At 37.5% G+C, this 23,065-nt stretch overlaps 1 protein-coding gene across 5 annotated transcripts in view; it reads right to left on the bottom strand.

Moving 5' to 3' along the window:
- LOC134670206 (protein alan shepard) overlaps positions 1-23,065 on the bottom strand; it is a 220,453-nt gene that overhangs the window by 136,346 nt on the left and 61,042 nt on the right. The window contains exon 1 of one of the 5 annotated variants that reach the window (XM_063527921.1): positions 5,399-5,740. The exons of the other annotated variants lie outside the window; for them this stretch is intronic. The gene's annotated coding sequence lies outside the window, so the exon portion shown is untranslated. Of the gene's footprint in view, positions 1-5,398; positions 5,741-23,065 lie in introns of those variants that run through there. 5 annotated transcript variants of the gene reach the window in all.

Below are 23,065 nucleotides of genomic sequence, written 5' to 3'. Positions count from 1 at the left end.
ATATATATTATGTACATAGTACATATTTTTCCTTCATTTGGCATGACTTACAGCCAATATGGTTTGCCGAATTTTAATGTGTTAGGTATTTAGATTCGTTTCTGCCGAGAGAGTAAGTATATATAGGTACAGTCAAGGAATTTAAATTCCGACCCATTTCGTACTTTGTCACAGTGACAACCGTATGAGGTCTCTAGCGGCTTTCATATTGATTGTCACTGTGACAAAGTACGAAATGGGTCGGAATTTAAATTCCTTGACTGTACCTACTCGTAAATAATATCCCACCAAAAACATAAATGTAAAAAAGGAGAGCCAAGTTCAATACAAAAATTATGCTTGGCTGTGGGGCTCGCCGCAAAAAGAATGGAGATCTAAATGAGTGCCACTGCCAAGTTCTATGCAAAATCCAAATATGTATTTATATGAACAAAATAACATTATAAACAAGTATTAAACTCTATTTCTTTGCTTTATTGGATACCTATAACAATTGCTGTTATTTAAAAAAATGTGAGATCTTAAAGTAGGTTAGATTTGACTTGGCCAGTTTTCATTATATCAATCATTTTATAAATATTGTAATTCTGATAAAACCTGGCCAAGCCAAATCTAACCTACTTTAAGATCTCACATTTTTTTAAATAACAGCAATTGTTATAGGTATCCAATAAAGCAAAGAAATAGAGTTTAATACTTGTTTATAATGTTATTTTGTTCCTATAAATACATATTTGGATTTTGCATAGAACTTGGCAGTGGCACTCATTTAGATCTCCATTCTTTTTGCGGCGAGCCCCACAGCCAAGCATAATTTTTGTATTGAACTTGGCTCTCCTTTTTTACATTTATGTTTTTGGTGGGATATCAATACTTTTTGTAAAGAAAACTAGGCAGGTATTGAGATTTAATGTTTTTTCTTGTGTTTCCGCTGTATGGTTTTTACTTCTGTTCTTTGTATAATTATGTGGTGCCGCGCGCCGCCGACGACACACCGTTGGCCGGTTGTTTAGAGCGTATTACAAGTTTTTTGTATGGGGACACCACTTATTTTTTGACTTAACTTTATTTTAATATAGCAAATATAATAATACATATATTGGGGTAGTTTCAAATATCTGCTTGTAACGGTTCCAACGCTACAATAAAAAATATTTTTTTGTATGGGGACCCCCCTATTTTTTAACTTTTTTTTATTGTTAGATTTTTCCCTACGCTTACACACAATAACCGAGCTGGATTCCAAATTTCATCCTTCTAGGTCATCTGGAAGTAGGTTAGGTTTAGGTACTTATATGTCAGTCCCAATAAAAAATGGTTTTTTTGTATGGGGACCCCCCCTATTATTAAACTTTATTTTATTTTTAGATTTTTTCCTACGGTTACACACAATAACCGAGCTGGATTCCAAATTTTATCCTTCTAAGTCATCTGGAAGTAGGTTAGGTTTAGGTACTTATATGTCAGTCCCAATAAAAAGTGGTTTTTTTGTATGGGGACCCCCCCTATTTTTTAACTTTATTTTATTTTTAGATTTTTTCCTACGGTTACACACAATAACCAAGCTGGATTCCAAATTTCATCCTTCTAGGTCATCTGGAAGTAGGTTAGGTTTAGGTACTATAAGTCATAAGTCAGTCTTAAAATTTACGACTTTTTGACCTTCATATCTTTATAACCGTTTGAGCTAGCTTCATGAAATTTGGGCTTCTAGATGTCCTTATGGATATAATTAAACACACGTAGTTTTATGTGTTTACGTCAAAGATGTTTTGAGTTATAGAAGGGTCAAAAGTGGCACCAAGTGGTTCGTGTAATATTACACTCGGCGCTGGCTAGCCAGTTCCTTTGCTTGAACTTGGCTTGACACGCTGCCGCGTGTCTAGATTTATGTTACCAGGCGGGATTTTAAATTATTATCACTTATCAAGTTAACTTGTTAGCAAATTTAAATTATTTTAGTGTTTTAGTCCCGGTAGAGAAATGCTTCCAATGTGCAGTGCCGCTGAAACTTATCTTTTATCAGAGCGACCTTCGTAAGAGCAGATTGATAAGAGATAACGGCAGTGTTACCGTGCTCGTTTCATTTTATATTTAGTGCTGCAATATTTCTGCTACCTGCATGTACAGTCGCCATCAGATATATCGGAGCGGCCAAGGTGCTCACAAATTTCTGAACACGCCTCTATAGTCAAAGCGTTAGAGTGCGTGTTCAGATTTTGTGAACACCTTGGCCGCTCCGATATATCTGATGGCGACTGTACCTACCTAAGAAAAATATCTTAAATCAAAGCAACTAGCAGGAAACTTAATCTTAGGAGTTAGATCAAGAACAGCCAGCAACAATTTTGAGAGCATACGCAGTGCAAGTGTTATTTATACGTCATAATTTAACATAGAAGTTTGACGTTTAAAATAACACTTGCACTGCGTGTGCTATCAAAATCGTTACAGACTTATCTTGTTCTAACTCTATTTAAGTTTTAAATCTCGATTAGGGCCTAAATTTAATTTGTCTTATGTCATAATCAATTGAACTCTCAGGCCAATTTGAGCGTACACTGACATCTGTGGCCTATCCCACAAAACTTACAATTACAATTTTACAAGTGTCAAGTTACAAGTTTGTAATAATACAAATGTGCGTACCACAAGTAACAAATTTGTAGTGGAAAATTCTTACAAATATGTAAATTGTATCACAAGTCTACAATTTGTTGTATCACAAAACTTTACATAATACGCTACATATCTTTTCCGGAAAATGTACAAATTTGTAGCTGACATTTGTTTTGTGCTACATTAAATTGTAGTAATAATTATACATATATGTAGATTTGTACCTACAAGTTAACAATTCTCTAAACGTGTGTCGCACCCTCTTCCTACAATTGCTACTATACGAATACTAGTAATTGCAGTAGTATCTTTATCATATTTAGCGATTCCAACCCTTTGTATATATACCTACGATGAAATATTTAGTTCAAGTAGCAGTCATAGTGATCCTAAGTAGGTGTCATGAATTTCATATATACCTACATATATAATCCCAATTTTACCTAGCTTTAATTTAATTTACGAAATACTCATATACTTATACTGGACAAAAAATACGTATACTCAAATTGAGCTTATCTTCGTACGCCTTTTCAAATTTTGCCACATAGTGTCCCTTAAGTATTTCCAATCTTTCTCCATTATTCCTAAATCATTTAATTTTTGCGCTTTTTCCTTCCATTTGTTTTACATAGTGTGCGTCAATTTATCACTAAATTTACTAAAGTTTTTGTTTTCATTTGTGAGGTTTATAATATAATGTTCAGTTTAGCTTGCAAATCCATTGTAATGTCAGTTGGTATGTAAATGCTCGTAGATAGATCAAGATCACTATATAATAGTACATTTCGATGCTAGTGCGGAAGGTATGTCATTACTTCACGAGTACCGAGATATCTTGCCACGAGCCGCAGGCGAGTGGCAAGACTCGGGACGAGTGAAGAATGACATTTCCGCACGTGTATTGAACGACGTTTTTAATACAGTTGCGAAAAAATAAGAAAAACATTGTTAATCGTACACTAAACAAAAGTGGTAACAGTGACAGCTCGGTTAGACGTCGTCTTTAAGTATATTATATCTATGGGCGTTTGGCAGCTATTCCGTTCCATTCAGTCAACTTATTAAGAACGGAATTTTCAATATTGAATATTAAAAAATAAACGTGTTATAATGATGAAGAGGTAAGTAATTAAATATGAAATATGTAATATTTTTCGTATTCTTACATTAACGGTAGGTTTTTATGCTGATTACGACGTTTAAAGGAAACTAATATTAACACTCATCAATAAGTAGTCGTGAATTGGAACAAGTATAAATTTAAAAAAATTGGAAATGTAAAAATCACTAGTTCGAGATAACCAACTTTCCGCACGCTAAACAGCTACGTAAAGTAGCACTTTTTGAGCAACTGTATTAAAAATATAATTGATGTAATTCTTGCGTATTGCGTATAAAGTGAAACTACCTTCAACATTAAAGAAGCAAAATAAATTGTTACATATTTGTAGTTGTAACATTACAATTTTTCGCTTGTATATTTATAAATCAACAATTCTACAATTATGTAGCTGTCGTGACATACCTTTATTCTTTGTGATACGCTTTAGCAATAATGACATATTTGTATACTGCAGACTTGTAATGAATACATATTTGTAATTATTGTGGTACATTTTTTTGTTTACAATTTAACAATTTTGTCGAATTGTACACTTGTAAAGTTTTGTGGGATAGGGCACTGAATGACATCTTACTGATGATGATATAGTGACATAACCGAATGCGGTTATCGTGGATTTCGCTCGTACTTGTCCGTACATGTATTGGCGCAGGCGAGACGCACGATGACTAAATAAGAAATCACGCCATTCAGATATCATTTTGATGTCAGTGTACGTTCGAATTGGCATGTTTGTTGCATTTGATTCCGCTGGACTTCTCGCTCACTCGCATTTGATTCACGCTCGCAGAAGCGAGAGCACAAAGCACATAAACCAATACGATTCTAATCTAATACCGGTACGTCTTATTCTTATTTAAAAATGTATAATATGGCTGCTGCAAGTCTTTCATACCTATTGTTCTAATAATTCATGACACACAAAGCTTGTGTGTGACGGCAGCTTTTGAAGTTCATTTGAATTACTTGACAGTTGCCGAGGTCGTTTTAGGTAAAGTTTAAAAACATAAAGGCGAATTAGCCGCTTTTTGACTGTAAATTGATGTTTACTTGGCAGTGACACCACTAAATACCTGTGTACCTACCTAGGTATTTATGTTTTGCTGATTAAGTTATTGGACTTTTTACTAAGTTCATTATAATAAGATAAAAAGCTATAGCCGCTATAGGGGCCAGTTGGGCGGAGCAAAAGATGTATTTTGCGAGTGCGAGTGCAACGCGACGGGAAGTCAGCTGGCGGCGGCTAACGATCGCTGTGGATGAAGTGCGACCGCCCGTCACTGACCCAACTGATTGCATCCTTTACCCGCTGGTAGGCATCCGACAAATCAATCCTGTGCCATGTCAATAATGTCCACAAATTCTCGATACCCACTGAATCAAGTCATAACATGGAACAATCCACAAACAGACAAGCGAGCCGTTCCATAGCTCATCCTCACAGTAAGCCGACACTGTTTATCAACACGGCCGCTACCGCGCGCTCGACACTTGAAAAATGGCCGCAATTTCGAAGCGAAATCGTCGAGCCATGCCAGCAACTGGTGATCTGCGAAATGCGTACATGCGATCGAGGGCCGAGTTTCGCGAGCGACTCGAAATAGACACACATAAGTGGTGTAGCGCGTGCATGCAGTGATCGATCGCACTCACCGTGCGCTCGCGATGTACCGCGGCGGTCAGCTGAGCCGTCGGCTCCGGCGCGCGAGACACTGGCACCACAATCGCTGGCTCCTGGCGGGCACTCGGCCCGACCGCAAGCACTAGCTGGAGGCTGCACACTCGGCTAGGAAGCTCCGGCTTCGGATCACGGAGGGCACTCACACACGGAACGCGAACGACTGAATGAGTCAAGCGTAGGCGACGTGCATCGCGTCTCTCGCGTGTTAGCGGCGAGAGTGTCGGCGAGCGACTGAGAGTCGCGCGGGGGGCGCCGGCGGCACCCGCGCCGCCCCTCGCCGCCCACTTCCTCCGATGAATGACAATAATGGAAGACGTTCAACTCGCCCGCAAACCGAATATGAATCATTGCATTAGGGTGCAGCCCCGCCCGAGTCCAGCCCGCGAAACTCCAGCTCGCGCCTTGCCGCGATAAATATTCATGAAGTGCTTAGGCACGGTCCTCTTACGTCTCCGGTGAACAATGATGGACTTGAGGAACGCTCACCACATCCTTACGAGGTCGCCGCTGCAGTTTCGTCAAAGATTGATTAATGAAACCGGCAGAAGCAAGCGCTTATGTGAAGTAGGTAGTTACTGCAGTGTAGATAGAGCTGGCAATTAGCAGATTCACATGGCGGAGGCTGCGGTCGGAGCTCCGCGACACGCTGCGACGCTACTTAATCTTATCAGCACTAATCTAATCCAACACGACGCCCTCTAGTGTTTTCTTCCAATTGTGTCCACTAAAGGTAAATTAGAGGTTTTCTACTGGGAGTTTGCAGCACAATGAACTTTGATGCTTTTAGAAAATCTCATTAAATTGCCTTAAGCTTGTGCAATTTTATTAAAGGAACGAAGTTAGACTCACACGAGGAAGCTATTGTTGCAATTTTATTTTAAGGCTTAAGAGTCTGATCCAGCGCGGGTTTCTCGGTACAAGATCTCTTATGTATGCGAAGGACTCTACAGGCTTTTATCTCGGCCGCTTCTATGTCCCATTGGCGATATTAAGTTGCGGCAAATATTGCGCAGTACGAGGGCTGGCCTCCGTCGCGGTACGATCTTTTATTTTATTTAGCTGGGTCCTTAAAGTTCATCTCGTCTAGACCGGTTCGCCCACGCCCACGCCCCGCACAGATTTCTGCATCTTGCAACCGACCTGCCATACAAGTTACTTTATTCCCCTTTTTATCCTTTTGCAGTACGCCGAGATATTGGCCTCTCCATCGCCTTAATAGCGAAACGATTCAACCGCAAAAAGAAAAAATATCCTTCTAAAATAATTCCCTTTCAGACCGGTTCCGCTGCCCCTTAATTGATATTGATCTAGCGCCGACTCCGTCATGCTAGTCATGCTAGTTCTCGTTGACAACACAATTCCAACCGTTTTCAGAAGCAATGTGGGTGAACGCAGTGGAGCCATTTGGTGTCTAGTCATAATAATATCAGCTACCAAATGACGTCATTACACCGCAGGACCATTTCCTCAATTCCATCGTTGTACCTTATTTACGCTAAATATATATATGTAGTTCTTTGATGTCATTTGCCATGTTTGACATTTTAGATGATAATAAAACACGTCGTAAAATAACTTTATAATGTAATTGGTAAAGTCAGCTTTGTTCCCGCTACAAAAATATAAGAAATTGGTCCGGAAAATTTACACCTACTACCAACATAATGGTAACATTCCATTTCTAACCGCAGCTGCACTACCGGTACTGAACGCGTCGCTGTCATTGTCAATTTCCATAGTAAAATGAACAGTAATACAGCTGTCGTTGGAAATGGACTGTCACCTTAAGAGTTACGGTGACAGTCCATTTTCCAACGACAGCAGCACTACCATTCATTTTACTATGGAAATTGACAATAACACCGACGCGTTCGTACTGTTAGTACCTAGTTGCAGCTGCCGTCAGAAATGGTATGTTACTCTTAAGTAGTACCCGAGTATTAAATAAAAAGGAACACTAGTTATTGACATCGGTTTTCAAATGGTCGTTGACAGTATGGAAATTAGTTCTTAGTTCAGCGGTGATTCCTATGCAGAGCGGACAAACTCAGAGGCACCCAGTAAATAGTACCCGATAAAATTAAGCCATTACGTCCATATTAGGTATTTACTAGTTAGAGTTAGCAATCCCTTTGTGGTTTCACGGCCAGCTACCCGTCTTTTAACCTTGTTATCACTGAAAATAGAATAACAGGAAAAACGTTAACCTTTTCCTTTAGCGGTCAAACACCTTCTAAACATAGGTAATAGATGAATAAAAACGGTGTTGCAGAAATCAACAGTAAAGCTTTCAATTTACTTTATTACATATTAACTCCTTTCGTCCTGGTGGTCATCTATACCAGCGGTCGGCATCCAGCGGCCAAAAATTGTATAATTAATAAAAATATGTGACACGAGTTAAATAAAAATGTAGAAACACAGTAAATACGCAAAGTATGTTTACTAAATAAACAACTAACATTAAATGCGAGAAAACTATGGCAGGTACCTGATCATTTAATCAGAATTTTAACTTAAAAATTTGCCTGCCGGCTCTACCAAAATATTAATATGCATTGCTAGTTATTTGATAATTCAATTATTACTAATACTATTAAATTGTAGACTCACAAGATTTAACTTTCGCTACACAATTCGCTGTCATTACTATTTGCTAGTAAGTACAATAGATCCCCAACCAACCACTTCGCAAATAACATATAATAATATGTATATGTATGTACCTAAGGTCCAAGAAGAGAAGTCCACATGTTTTGCATTTTTTTTACACTTATCAGTACAAAACTGGTCGGCAATAACGCCGGAGCAACATCTATAGAACCTGAGGATAATCCAAACTTTCAAATCGTTGTCAATTTCATATCATTTTGACATCAAGCACTCGCTCGTGCATCTTGTTCATTACTTATACCGGGTGTGGACTGTAACATGAGGAAATAATTAAACCCTCATTATACTCCTCAAACGATGACACTTTTGTTCAACAACTTTTAAAAATTATGAAGTATTTAGACTCCCTATTTTTCATACAAAACAAATATATATTATCTTCCATGGACGCCATCGCCACGCCATTATCATTGTGTTTGACGTTGCTTGTTGCGCCAAACTCGATCGCAATACATTGCGTCTTAGAATAAACTTTAAAGTGTTCTAAAAATCAAACCACAAGTTATTTTTAAAAGTTGCTGAACAAATGTTGGTCAGTATGAGGAGTACAGCCTATAGATTAGTTTTTTGCTCGTATTACAGGCCACAGGCTGTATTTGTGCGCGCGACAACAGAAACACAGTCACAATTTTTAAAAACCAGAATGCTGCTCCAATAAGACCATGAATTGAGTCTGATTATGAAATAGTGCAAGTTCGCAACACTACGCGGCACCCTGCAGGTACAGTAAAGCGACAATGTAACTCATTTTAATCCGCAAAAGAATGACGCTTGCTTTGTAAGTCCGGAACGAAAGGGGGTTAAACGGTTTTATGTATTTCATGCTCGTGAGTAGAGATGCAACGGATAGTTGTTGGCCGGATACCGGATATTCGGCCTGACCATCAGTCGAATATCCGGTATCCGGCCGCCGGATATTCGGGCAACGCAACTATACCTACATTTCGGTTTTTCAGGTGCGCATTCTGCAGGTTTGACCTGTTTCCTAGTGAACGTTTGCGTTCCGTGCAAGTCAATGGAATTATTAAATTGTTTTAAAATAATAAACAAGTACGATTATGACCGTGTCTGTTTCTTAAATCCAATTTGTTTACTCCGAAATCAAGCAATGTTATTATCCGGTATCCGGCCGGATAGTAAAATAATGACCGGATAGGCCGAATACCGGATAGTAACCGGATATCCGGTGCATCTCTACTCGTGAGATGCTTACGTGCGCCAGACTTGAACGTGGGAGAATAAATCACGATTATATTAATAATTGTTTATTAAAATTTTAGTTCATACATTGTTGCAAAAGCAAATGTAGGTTTTAGGTACAGACGTAGTGCATAATTATTTTCCATCGTATATTCACGGAAACGTACGAACGTGTCTTGCTATTTCAGTCAGTCTCGGCGCAAAAAGTACTGAGGTTGACTGAAATAGCATGACAAATACGAACGTTTCTGAGAAAGTGCGATGGAAAACAATTATGGACTACATCTATAGAGCTGTAGCAATTAGTGGTGATATGTACCTATTTAACTAGTATTTATTTTTCACGGGATGGGTATTTTTCAGCCCATAGCCGAATTTTGCGAGGTATGGATATAAAATATATAGGTCATACTGAACAACATTTATTTATATACTATGGGCTATTTATTACTATAGTATAGTATAAATTATCTCAGATGATTTTTTTCGGGCTCGGGCGATAATTTGTTAAACAAAAGCCTTTGTTTCTTTTAAGAGCGGTCTTCGGCACGTGCCAAAGCAACCATTTCGTTTAAAAAACAACTATCGTGATAGTATTAAGGTTCAAATTTATGTGACAACACATTCAGAGAACAATCAAGGTGGTATTTTCTTTGGAGATAATAAAACGTGTTATCTCCGAATGGGCTGTTTCATGAATTTCAACCATATAAATATAATGGTAAATTTGCTTTTTAAACAGGCTTGTTCCCGTCTTATGTCGGGGCAATTAGCCGTAAGCACATAATAAATAATAATACTAGGTACAGAAGACTCACTCTCTAACAAAACGCGTCTGTTACGATCAGCACAGATATGGCCGCTAGGTGGCGACAGCGCCACGCGCGGCTTATGGCTTTCCCCAAAATTGGGGTGGAACGGATGTACTTTTAGCTACCTGTGGCAAAGCGACGAAATCGCGGAGTGAGCCACGCCTGCCGTAAGCAATGTAACCACTGCATAAAGGAAACAATAGCTTTTGTTTAACAGATTAGGCCCGAGCCCGAAAAAAACATCTGAGATAATTCATACTATAAAAGCTGCTCAGTTTGACCTTGTATATTCACCGCGCAGAATATGGCTTTAGGATGAAAAACACACTATTAAATTTGTTAATAAAGTATGCAGAATATACGTGATTTATGTTACAAGTATTTATTGTCCTAGATATTAGCTACTAAGTATCCCTGCTTTATTTCCATCAGTCTCTGTATGCTGACAACGATTATAAGATAAAAGTTTATCAAAATTTTAATATTATTCGGAATATAGTCGCATTGTAGGCTTAGATAATTTCTTATTATTTTTATCAAATTGCTCTACATTTCATAGAAAACACACGGCCAATACAAATACAAAAAATAAGTAATTTTACGTACAAAACCAGTTATCTCAAATGGGATAGGAGAATCCCAACATTCCAGCGCCCATTTCGGAGACAGTCCCAATCAGTTTTTCGGTACTTAAGTACGACAATTTATCACTCAGTTTACGGCGTAAAATATCGTAACCTGCGCGCTCTGCGTAATTTTGTTTGTAAAACCGGGCAAGTGCGAGTCGGACTCGCGCAAGAAGGGTTCCGTACCATAAAGCAAAAAAAAACGGAAAAAAATGCAAAAAGAAAACGGTCACCCATCCAAGTACTGACCACGCCCGACGTTGCTTAACTTTGGTCAAAAATCATGTTTGCTGTATGGGAGCCCCACTTAAATCTTTATTTTATTCTGTTTTTAGTATTTGTTGTTATAGCGGCAACAGAAATACATCATCTGTGAAAATTTCAACTGTCTAGCTATCACGGTTCGTGAGATACAGCCTGGTGACAGACAGACGGACGGACGGACGGACGGACGGACGGACAGCGAAGTCTTAGTAATAGGATCCCGTTTTACCCTTTGGGTACGGAACCCTAATAATAGGGCCCCGTTTTACCCTTTGGGTACGGAACCCTAAAAACGTTGAGAGTGGTGACATTCGCCCGTGCCGTTCCGGAAATCAGATTATTCGTGGAAGCATTATCTTTAAGCAAACCACTTGCTGTAGATTGGATTCTGATTGACAACCCTTTTGCAAAAGGGTTTAGTAACAACATATACTGACCACATTCCGATACCTATTTACTAAATTAATACCTATACGAGAGCACCTGTGTGGTAACCGAGAACTTCCTAATAATACTCTATCTAATACCTAGTTGATGAACTTTAATAAGATCTGTACAGTCGCCTGCAATAATATGTTACTCAACGAAGGCCGCAAAAATATCTGACACGAACTTATTTGTAGAGCCATAAGAGCGTGTCATATTTTTGCGGCTTTCAAAGAGTAATATAATTGCAGGTGACTGTACGTCGTAGTTCAGAAAGATTTCAGTAATTATAATATAGTCTCTGGTGTCAATCAAATTATTAGATGAGAAGACAGTCTGCTTATTACCTCTACCTCTAGCTGTCATAATAATGTTTTTATATCATAAAAAAAAGCATTATTTGGTCAAACAAATACATAGTAAACACGATAAATAGGAATGACATAGTATGTGACGTCCCACGGGTAAAGGTACCTTAAGGCGGTTGGCGCTTACGCTATTATATTATTGCGGCGCTATGCGACGTAAACGCCAGCCGCCATAAGGTACCTTTTGCCGTAGAACGTCACATATATGTAAGGAGACTGTTATTATTTTCGCCCCTGATCCGTTGCATTAGGTGGCCTCATTTATCTTGCCTAAGCCAGGACCATGCCGTTGACATATCGTTCATTTCTCAACTTTAACTCGCAGTTTTATCCAATAATAAATCTACCTAGCGGAAACTTTTAAATGTTCCGCATTCAAGATGGTGTACACAAATTCGCTTATTACCGGTTTATGGGCCCATAAACTGGTAATAAGCCGGTAATAAATACAACAAATTATGTAGGTATGAAAAATTATAAGTTAAAAAATGTTTTAATCCCCTGGAACGGATTTCAGACTTTAACATCTTAATATTGTAATACCTAGTTTCAGTGCATTTTATTCACACCAATATACCTACATATTTACTTAAATGTGAATTTACTTCACTTTGTAAAATATTTATAACACAAGTGATGAATATTTTAAAATAAAACTGATTTAGTAACAGAATATTTGAGAATGATATAGGACTTATTTGTATTAGGTATCTATATACACAAATGATGTTACAAGAAATATAAAAGTTATATCAATTACAAATTGTATTACAAATATTAATCAAAATATTTTAACACAAATATTTCGATACTAACCTTTTCCATTAACCCGAAAGCGATAACAATTTATAAATAGTTGGAATGATTATTGCTCAACTTAATCTTAATTTATTCCCACTTAATAAGGCTTTCCATGAATTAATTCTATAAAGTGAATCCAGTTAACAGCGAAATCAGTCGGACGAGAACTCGACTTGTACAGTCGACGTCAAAGATATGTTCACACTTTTGCACCTTACTCCCTTGTAATAAGGCGGAAAATGTAAACATATCTTTGACGTCGACGTACTGACCCTCATTATACGCCGCCTTCATGCTCCAGTTGAATTGGTTAAACAAGTGTATTGCAAGAATTTGGGAGACAGCCATTATAATTTTATAAAGAGGCCTATATGTATTAACTTTGTAATTCGGCAAGTTAAGGTACCTATCGTCCTACTAGTACTAACTAAAGGAAAAAAAAATGAAAACTATAAATTTATAAAAAAAATAAAAATAAAAGTTAAAAGTGTACGGAACCCTCGGTGGGCGAGTCCGACTTGAACTTATCCGGTTTTTTTATCAAGTAGGTACTTATTGTTCTATGTTTATTTAATTTGGTATTAACATTAACTAATCAACCATGCGAATAGTGCCTAGAGTATAAGTTTAATTGAAAATATGAGACTGCGTATAATATTAAAAGTCAAATGATTAGAAAAGATAATCTTCTAAATTTCCTGGACGCGATAACAAAGCCGCGAAATTGGATTTCATGATAGCATCTGGAGTTGGTAGTGACACGGCCGACGGTCGGCCCGGCGTCTAGCTTTCGACCTCGGGCTTTTTCCATGTTTTGCTTTTAACGTACCTACATAATACGGTGGTATAAATACCCTTAATTTACAATAAAGACAAATTACTTATGAATAATAGATAAAAATGTAACAATAATCGACGCGGTCCCAGTACATATAAATATCATCTTGAAACTTAAGTCATTCTCAATAGAGGTGACAGCAAGGTGTCATCTATTGGGCATTAGCATGTCGAGCACTAGTACGTTTACCTTACTTATAGTTATCCCAAGTACCGAAAAGGCCAAAAATATTTAAAAATAAACATTTTTTAAAGAAATAGGTATTTCAAGTTAAATGGAGCTGCTTCATGTTTTAATTGGCTTTAAAACGTTAAACTATTTATTTGTTCTTTTGTGTGAAACGGGTTAAGTTAATAAATAATGACATAAGTAATTTATTCTTCATTCATATGCAGTGTGAATATGCAATATTTATGAATTCCTTTATTAGGTAGTTACCTATTTAAGCATTATAAATACAATGACATACCTTCTTACAAACTATATGATTTCTTATAACTCTACCCTGATATATGTAGGTAACGAAAATGTGACACGAGTGTGAAGAAGTAACAGTATTGCGACCCCGACGAAAATTATAGCCACGGCCCCTGGTAAGTAAAAACTGGTGGACCATTAACCTTTTCGACACCAATGACGGATATATCCGCACCGTAGGTCCAACGCCAAAGACGGATTAATTCGTCACAGACCATAGAGCGACATAGACCTATTATAATGTGACAATTATAAGAAAGCAGTATACTCAATTAATAATAAATATTAGTTAACTTCATTGTTTTCCTTTTAATTAGTAAAATCCGGTAGTGATTTGCCTATCGCACTTACAATCATAATGACATGTTTTGACGTAAATGACGTAAAGCATGAGTTTGTACACAACGTCGCGTGACGTTCCAGCTTGTGACGTCACGAATAATTAATAGTGGACACGAAAGGGCTTCGGCCAACCAATTCAATGACATATTTGTACTTAAGTACGCTAGCCCTTTAAACTTTTAACTGTCATTTTTCCTCGACACAGTGGGTACACTTTATGAAATCGTAACAAAATAAACTTAAAAACCTACAAGTTTAAAAAACTGCATTAGGTAAACTGACTTTTCGGTGTGTGAATGGCATTCGTTAATTAAATACGAGAGCAGAACCTACTTTCAGTTCTACCTATCAGCGAAAATAACTGTCAAGGAAATTAATTATGATGATATAGTGTTTCAATTTTATTAAAATTATAGTTTCTTTTTCTGACACCTACTGATAGAAGATGTTTTGATTTGCATTGATCACGAGCTTCTACGATAAAAAAAATCGAATTCTTAATTTTGCAATATTATTACACAACACTGTATGAAGGTAATACATTTTTCATAATATTGGTTATCTCCTCGTGCGATTTCTCAGAAACTATCCACGGCATCGGCCATTTAGATGATAACCGCAGATAACGAATAATGACTTTAATTTATCATTATCATTGGGTTCGTCGACTTTGGTATTTAATTTCGTGCTATCTTTTTTAACTTATGGCAAATCTCGATAATCACGTAGTTTAAAAACTATTTCTTTACTTCATCCTGTTAAATGTTGCAAAGTACTTACCACTTGCTAATGAATTTTTTAAATGTATTTATTCTCGAATGGAAGATAAAACGATTTTATTGCATTAAAAAAATTACGCACTGGCAGTTAAGACCAAATTTAGAATTGCTTGAAAACTTCGGTTAATAACTTACGTCTGGTTACTGTTTATGGTTAAGTATATCAAACATACACACATTATTCATTTTACTTTGTAACTTTAATTGCCTCTTGACTGTGCTACATACATATAATTATTATCTACAATGTATCATGTACACGGTAAGGCTCGAAGGAGTTTGTCCTTTGCAGACTCTCTCAACACATACGCACCGCAAATAATTTAATTGCATTGCAAAAGCACCATAATCCGATACGATCTATTTAAGGAATCCTCATACAAGGCCTTCGAATCATTCATCGTCCTTTTCCTTCACTATTAAAGAAAGAAAGACAGAAAGATAAACATTAAAGATCACTCTGATTATTTGATGCTATTGTTGTTTTGAACATGTGTGTTCACACCAGCGTGTGATTTGATGTGATACGCGATAATTGTTATTTTAAACGGCACGTCAACTGTCTTCGTTTTTATGTGAGACTGGATGGGCTGGGGAAGAACTTAGTGCTTCTTTTTCGGATTAAAAATAATTGTTGTTGCTAGTATTTAATAAATGCACAGGTTATGATACACATGTACATATGTAAAAAGTTTGTTCCCATGTTCTCTTTTCAAATATATACAGTATATGCAATCATGCATAGAAGAGTAACCAAATATTACCTACTAAGCTAACTACGACTATTAAAAAAATATAAGTAAAGGCGCTGATGCATTCCTATCACTTAATTATAAAAAGAGAATTAAATATTTATTGGAATAGAATAATCATACTAATACAAATTACAACTAAGACTTACAAATAAAGTATTAAATTACTTGTAAAAAGAATTACAAGTAAACAATCGCAATGTCACAGAATATACTAGGTAGAGTTTAATGAACTTAAACATTAAGTCATGGTTTTTCTAGTAAGATTAATATTGGGTACACAACAAGAAAACTGCAAAGAGTACTTCGTCATTTAAAAATGTTATAGAAGCCTGAGGAAAGCAAAGTTTAAACTTCACAATTGCCAACTTGCAAGAGATTAGAGATTAAATTCTCCTGCATCGTGTACCAGCTGATCTTAAACTTCTACAAAGCTATCGAATGAAAGCAACAAACTTGAGAAGATTAAATTCATAATTTTGAAGAGTTAGGTACGAAATAATTCTACGTTGGATTGCCAGGAAGAGTAGTACCTATCGTAATTCTAGTTAATCTTGCAATATTTTATTTTTTAAGGATATAAATATGTACCCAAAATATTCAGCTGTATTTCTTATATATCTGGCTCAATTTGACCACGAGCTTAGTATTTAGCTTACATTTTATTAGTAGTACTAATTTTCTTAACCTTCATGATTTTGGGTGGCGCAAAGTAGCCATAATATTACTTAATATTTACTTCAAAAGAAATACTTTCGCTTAGTTAGAGGTAAAGCGCTTATTATTTTAACTTAATGCATTAACTTGATAAACCCTTTCCCAGGAATACGAGACGGATGTTATCAGATGTATTGTAATGCACTTTTTTCGCACTATCGGAAGCAATTCCACGTTCTGTTTTAGTTCGGCACCGCTACTTTGCTGTTGTATGCGAAAAAACCTACAAGTCTATAAGTTTCATATAGCTTTAGTATCTTTTTCGATTGGACTGCAATCTCGGTTGGCAGTAACGAGTTTTCTAAGAAGAATGCAGGCGACGCGCATGCCTTCCCTAGGAAGGTATCCTCCTTGCCTACAACTTAGGTGTCAGCATAGTTAAGTACTGTAAAGGTGGGTACTTAATTATGCCAAGTGCGATTGCCCGCAGACAAAAACTATTGACAGCGAACTTATGCACAAAATATGCAATTGTGAATCCGTAGTAATACGTGTGAGTACGCATTCGTTCAAAGAAATGCCGTATACTGAACATAATCATTTGGCTAAAATCTCAGGGCTTATGGCGAACAGAGATACCTAATCCTTTAGATAAGTTAGTATGTAGTAAGCTTGCCATAAAACTACACGGGTAGGGTAAGGGTACGGGGTAAGGTTAGTTAAAGACCCTTCCACAGTGACGCCACTCATTCCCGTCAGGTAAGAAATATATGTGTCTATGTCTATAACCTTTCATATTAAATCGGAAATATGTATGTAGTTACACTTTTTTTCAGGCGCACATGCCTCACAGCCATATTCGAACTTTAAGATACGTCAAATAATAGATATGGAAATGATATAGATTAGATATGTCAGTGTCAAACAAGTGTCAAAAGTGACGTTTTTGTTTGAAGAAACTTTTGACACTTGTTTGACACTGACATATCTAATCCATGTCTTTTCTAGATCTATTAACTGACTTATCTTAAAGTTCGAATTGGGCCGTCATACAATTTTGGCAGGCGTACACCCGCCCCGCACCTTCCGCGCCACCCTTAGTCGTCATACCCCGTTACCCCCTTTCCGCGCAGGCGAGGACTCATTTAAGCGGTCGGTCCAATAGTCGCGTGGTCATTATACTGGCCAACAGGCTGTTGTTCGAATAATTAAAAAATAATAATTCAAAGATCATTCAAACAAACTGCCCGTTCTCTGATGATACCGAAAAACAAAATGTACCTATATGAAGTTCACTCGCCGATTAGGATTAACTGAAGAGCATTACAGTAAGCTTAACTCATAAAATTTGACGTAGGTATTGGTATTAGATTGGACTCGACCTTGCTCTGGTCCTCTCCGAAAATTAATGTTCAGATGTGCAACCGATAGAAAATCACAATAAGTATATTGGTATTCGATTTGGATCGGGTTTAAAATAAGATAAACAAAATGCGGAATTGTGAAATGGAAACCTTGGACGTATCTATTTTCTAGTGAAGGCTCCTTGTTATCCCGAGTTTCCACAAGAAGGTCGAGAAAACGTTGAGAACGGAAGTGCCTTCGTATTCAGTGTCTTGTTTATCCGCCCCATATTGGTGTAGTTTGCCCTTCTGAAGGATCCATACTGAAAATAAGAGGGTATGCTATGTGTAAGACTAAATCGATCTGCTTTTGTCTGTTATTTAGTCAGCTAATATGACTTAAGAACTGTTTAATTAAAATGTAGGTAGGTTATACCTACATACCATTAATTCTCTGATCATTAGCTTATAAACTTTGTTCTATCCGTGTTATTGTTACCTATATAATTATGTACTCATTCTAAATTGAAGGAGGTAAATAATCACTATAATCAGGCCGATTCGAACGTATACTGATATCAGAATGGTATGGTGCATTTCGGTCGTACTTGTTTTGGCGCGAGCGAGACGCACTATAATAACTAAATTCCATATAGATATGATTGTGATGTCAATGTACGTTTGAATTGGCTTGATAGGCTTATTCATAATTACCATGATAAAGACCTGATATCAGTAGGTATCATTACTTAGAAATATGTAGACTTTGACATACCTAAGTAAATAAATTGCATAATTTAAGATGATTTACCTACTGTTCAAGTGCCAAATATCAAAAGAAGATGTACCTAGTAATGAAAGTAGGTAAATTATGTTGTATGAAATTACCGGAATTTAAGGACCTAAATAAACAGGAGGTAAATTATGTTGTACTTATAATTAGCGAGAAGTACTCTAATCAAGAAAATTCTACCTTACTTTTAAAATACATTTATTAAAATAATTATGTCAGCGTTTATAGTACGTTACGTACATAACATACTCGGAACCGAAGGTGAGGGCCAAATATGCGATCTGGGGCTTTGCGAATTACCACCCGTGGTTTGTCTTAACTAAAGTTTTACGTCTTGCTTTGGCCAGGAAGGCAATCCCACTTACGGGCCTAGGCTGACGTAAAATTTATTTACTAGCCCCCTTATTCATAAACGCGCTACAAACCTCAATTAGCTAATAATCGTTTGTTCTTATCTGTTATTTTGACTTATGACGACCGGTGTGGCCTAGTGGGTAATGACCCTGCCCATAGGCAGCCATAAGCCGATGGTCCCGGGTTCGAATCCTGGTAAGGGCATTTATTTGTATACATGATACAGATATTTGTTCCTGAGTCATGGTTGTTTTCTATGTATTTAAGTATTTATATATATTATATATATCGTTGTCTGAGTACCCACAACACAAGTCAATTTGTGTAAAAATGTCCTATAATATTTATTTATTTATGTATTTGTAAGAAAGGGATAAAACATAATTTAACGAAATCAGGCCCGTAAAGTAAGGGGATAAGTATGGTAATGTTCACAAAAAGCCGCGAAAAATCCTTGTTATGTGCATGAATATCTATATCTGTACAAGCAAATACTGTAAAATAAACTTGTTCGTGAAACAATAATGAGAAAGTTGCTACTGTGGTTAAAGAAACCCTTAATATGTGCGTGTCAATTAGCTAAAGAGTAAAAACATATGTTATGTTTTTTTGCGCAAGCTTGATTACACAATTTAAAGGCGTAATAAAGCAATTTATTGCCATTGTATGTTAACATATTTCCAAGCATGTGATATTTCCATTAAAAGGAATTACGTTACACTTGCGACGCGAGCTTCGCAGGTGATTTTCTAGCGTTTATTAATTCCAAATTGGCGATATGAAAGTGTCATGCAAAGTGTTTGTTCCTTGTCAGCTCGTGATACATTGACTCGACCGTTTTTTCGAAATGTAACTGACATATGACGAAATTTCTGGCACCACATTTTGGTCGTTTGTTTGACCATATTTGATTCCGATTTCCATTTGCTGCGTTTTCCCCTTTCCATTATAACACTATAGTGAAGTGGAGTAGAGTGAAGTGGTTGTGGTGTCATACTTATAGGTCCGTACATTTAATATGAAAGAATTGCAATGCTCCCTTTGTCCGCGCCCATCTGGTAAGAGACGATAATGTGCAATTCAGATGGGTCATATCAATAAAGATCCGCGCACACCTGTGGCACACTTGGGCTGTTTACGGCATACACGGTGCAACTTACCGTTTAGGTGTCGGGTGAAATCGACTCCGATTATTCGATTAATTTTTATTACCGTGAAATATAGATTAGCTCCTATAAGATGGCATAAAAGACGACTTGCAGCAATGACTTATTGGCGCGATTCTGCTTATAGAATACTACCACGCAAGTGCGTATGGTTCAGTTGAATAACACACCTTATTTAATGGACAAATCTCTTAAACGAACGAAACTAAATATAACAAGCGGTAGGAAGTATTTTTTAGTGGTGATAGTGAAACAATCACTACATCTTATAAAACAAAGTCCCCCGCAGCGTCTACGTCTGTCTGTTTTTGTGTATGTATGTTCGCGATAAACTCAAATACTGCTGAACGGATTTTCATGCAGTTTTCACTTATCAATAGAATAATTCCTGAGGAATGTTTAAGTATATAATTTGTTAAGGTTTTGTGTAACCCGTGCGAAGCCGGAGCGGGTCGCTAGTTTATACTTGCAATAATATTAAGTACATCCAATAATGCGATGCGACATGTTGTGGGGGTTATCTATGCTGCGAAGATAAACGATTAATATAATAAGTAAAAACACTTATACACGATCACACATACACACTAGATATGAGCGCCGATAGGCATTTAGCCGGCGGCGGCGCGCCGGTCAAAATCGGTCGGCGGCGGCGGCGAATCGGCGGCGTGGCCTTGAAACACCTTTGATTAATGAAAAAATAATTCAAACCGAAATTTTACCGAAAAAACATGATTTTGCTGTAGGAAAGTTATAAAATAAGTGCATTTTTCAATTTCAAGGATAATTTATAGAATAAACGTACGAAAATAGTTTTATATAGTATAAACTAGTAGTCTTATCTCTTTCATGTGTGCGATGTGTGTGTGTGTGTGTGTGTGTGATATGCGTGTTACTTAAGTATATGTTTTTACTACATATCTATTTGCGAGTTCCTGTAATTGGCTCTATATATCTATTTATGATTCCATTGTCATTTAGTTAGCTGTTGGATCTCCTTATGTAAATAAATAAATAAATAAACACTCGCATAAACGGTATCGCGCTTCATCAGAGCCAGTCTTAATCTTGGTGAGGCCGTGGCCGGAAGATCTTTGCGAGACCCTTATCTTTTGTGCTAACTAAACAGTAGCGGATTGACTGTATCATCAGGAAAACGTCTTGTCGATATTCTAAAGAGCCGAAGTGAGGAAAATCAAGCTTTTTCGTTAACCAAATCAACCCAACAAAACCGATTTATGTCTAAAGGTGAGCCTCGAAGCCGAGCTCCACTTAACACCGAAGACCTGATTCCGACGCCTTCCCATGCGAGCATGCGAGGCCAGAGGCTGAGCTGCTGGTATTAAGCATACAGCTTAGAATCGAACGCCAATTGTGAGCTTGGCTGACGGCCCAATGCCTGGAGCGCCGATTGCGGTGCGCTTCTGTGCAAGGCCGAAGATCAAGCTGCAATAGAGCAGAGCTTAGAACTAGTGGTCCAGTGTAAACAAGTCCGAAGGCCGATAAAGACCGAGGCCATAATGTAAAAACTACGAAAGCGCCTGTATCTCCATACAGGCGCTTTCGTGCGAGGCCAAAGCCCATGCTGCAGTGGAGCTAAGATCGGACAAAAACCAGTAAGTGAGTGAAAACATTTCAAAAGCGAGGCCGAAAGTTGAGCTCCAAACAGAGCCGAAAACTTGGCGATTCAGATAGCGGCATACTTCCATGATTGAGCTTCGAGAGAGGAAAGTTTGAAATTTGAACAATGGCCAAGTTTATATGAGAGCCGTTTCCGACGCCCTTCCTTTGGACGCGAAAACGCTTAATATCTGATATTAACCGCTTTTTATACATTTTAAAAACATTCAGCCATGCTTGCAATGGTTAATTTTGCGGTGAATGACGGATTACCTAACCAGCTGGCAAAATTTGTAATTTCGTTGTCCTAAGACTAGTAGCGCGGTTACCAGACAGAAAAGTATGAATTTACCTTCGATATTTTTGAATTATATGGACCTCCACCCACAAGATGGACGGACGAACTTGTTAAGGCCGCCGGAAGACGCTGGATGCGGGTCGCTTCCAACCAGTACGAATGGAGGTCCAAGGGGGAGGCCTTTGTTCAGCAGTGGACTGAGATGATAATGCTATGGACCTCAACTACCTTTAAATGTTTATAAGCTATTCAGAGTGGCGCCGTTAAAGATCTAAACTAGATAAAATCTGATTCTGAAAGTAGTTAGTATCTACCAAGGTCACGCCGATGCCACGCCGATAGCGCAGCGTCGGCGGCGGCGGCGCGAAAATTTCGTCGGCGGCGGCGGCGCGCCGGCGCGGCGCTCATATCTAATACACACACACACATAGCAAGGAAGAAGATGTGCTAAAATTTTACCATCTTTTAAAAGCCATACACGTCGAAATTTATTACATTATCCCCATTCTGTACTCCAAGCTCCTTTCCGCGATTTCGTCCGTAAGTTTTTAAACTATTCCCCCACAGGGATAAGTTCGCCTTTGTACCTTTATTTCTGTAAATATTGTGTAAACCTGTGTACAGTCGACGTCAAAGAGAAATTTACAGCCAAAGTAACAAAAAAATGTTTACACGACCTAAATGTAAATAAAGTCGTGTAAATAATTTTTTGTAACGTTAGTCGTAAAGATCTCTTTGACGTCGACTGTACAATAAAGTGATTACTACTACTACTACTGTTAATATGACAGTTTGGACAGGACAGGACAACGTTATGACAATTTTTAATTAGTCGAATCTCTGACTATGGCCACATAAGTCGTCAACTTAATGTAATAGTATCACTGGCAACGCTCCTACAGTCACCATCCGAATGTACCTTATATCTTCTTAGTCCATTTCTTGAGTCAAATAGGACCTCTGACGCAAATATTCCAACGCGTAACTAAAAAGAGAGTACGTATCCCCGCAGACCTTCGCCGCTATCATTTAATCCTCGGCTTATCGCAT

This window comes from Cydia fagiglandana, chromosome 13 (assembly GCF_963556715.1).
Source record: "Cydia fagiglandana chromosome 13, ilCydFagi1.1, whole genome shotgun sequence".
NCBI classification, from domain to species: Eukaryota; Metazoa; Arthropoda; class Insecta; order Lepidoptera; family Tortricidae; genus Cydia; species Cydia fagiglandana.
The sequence above is the reverse complement of the archived record's forward strand: the minus strand, read 5'-3'. Positions and strand labels throughout refer to the sequence as shown.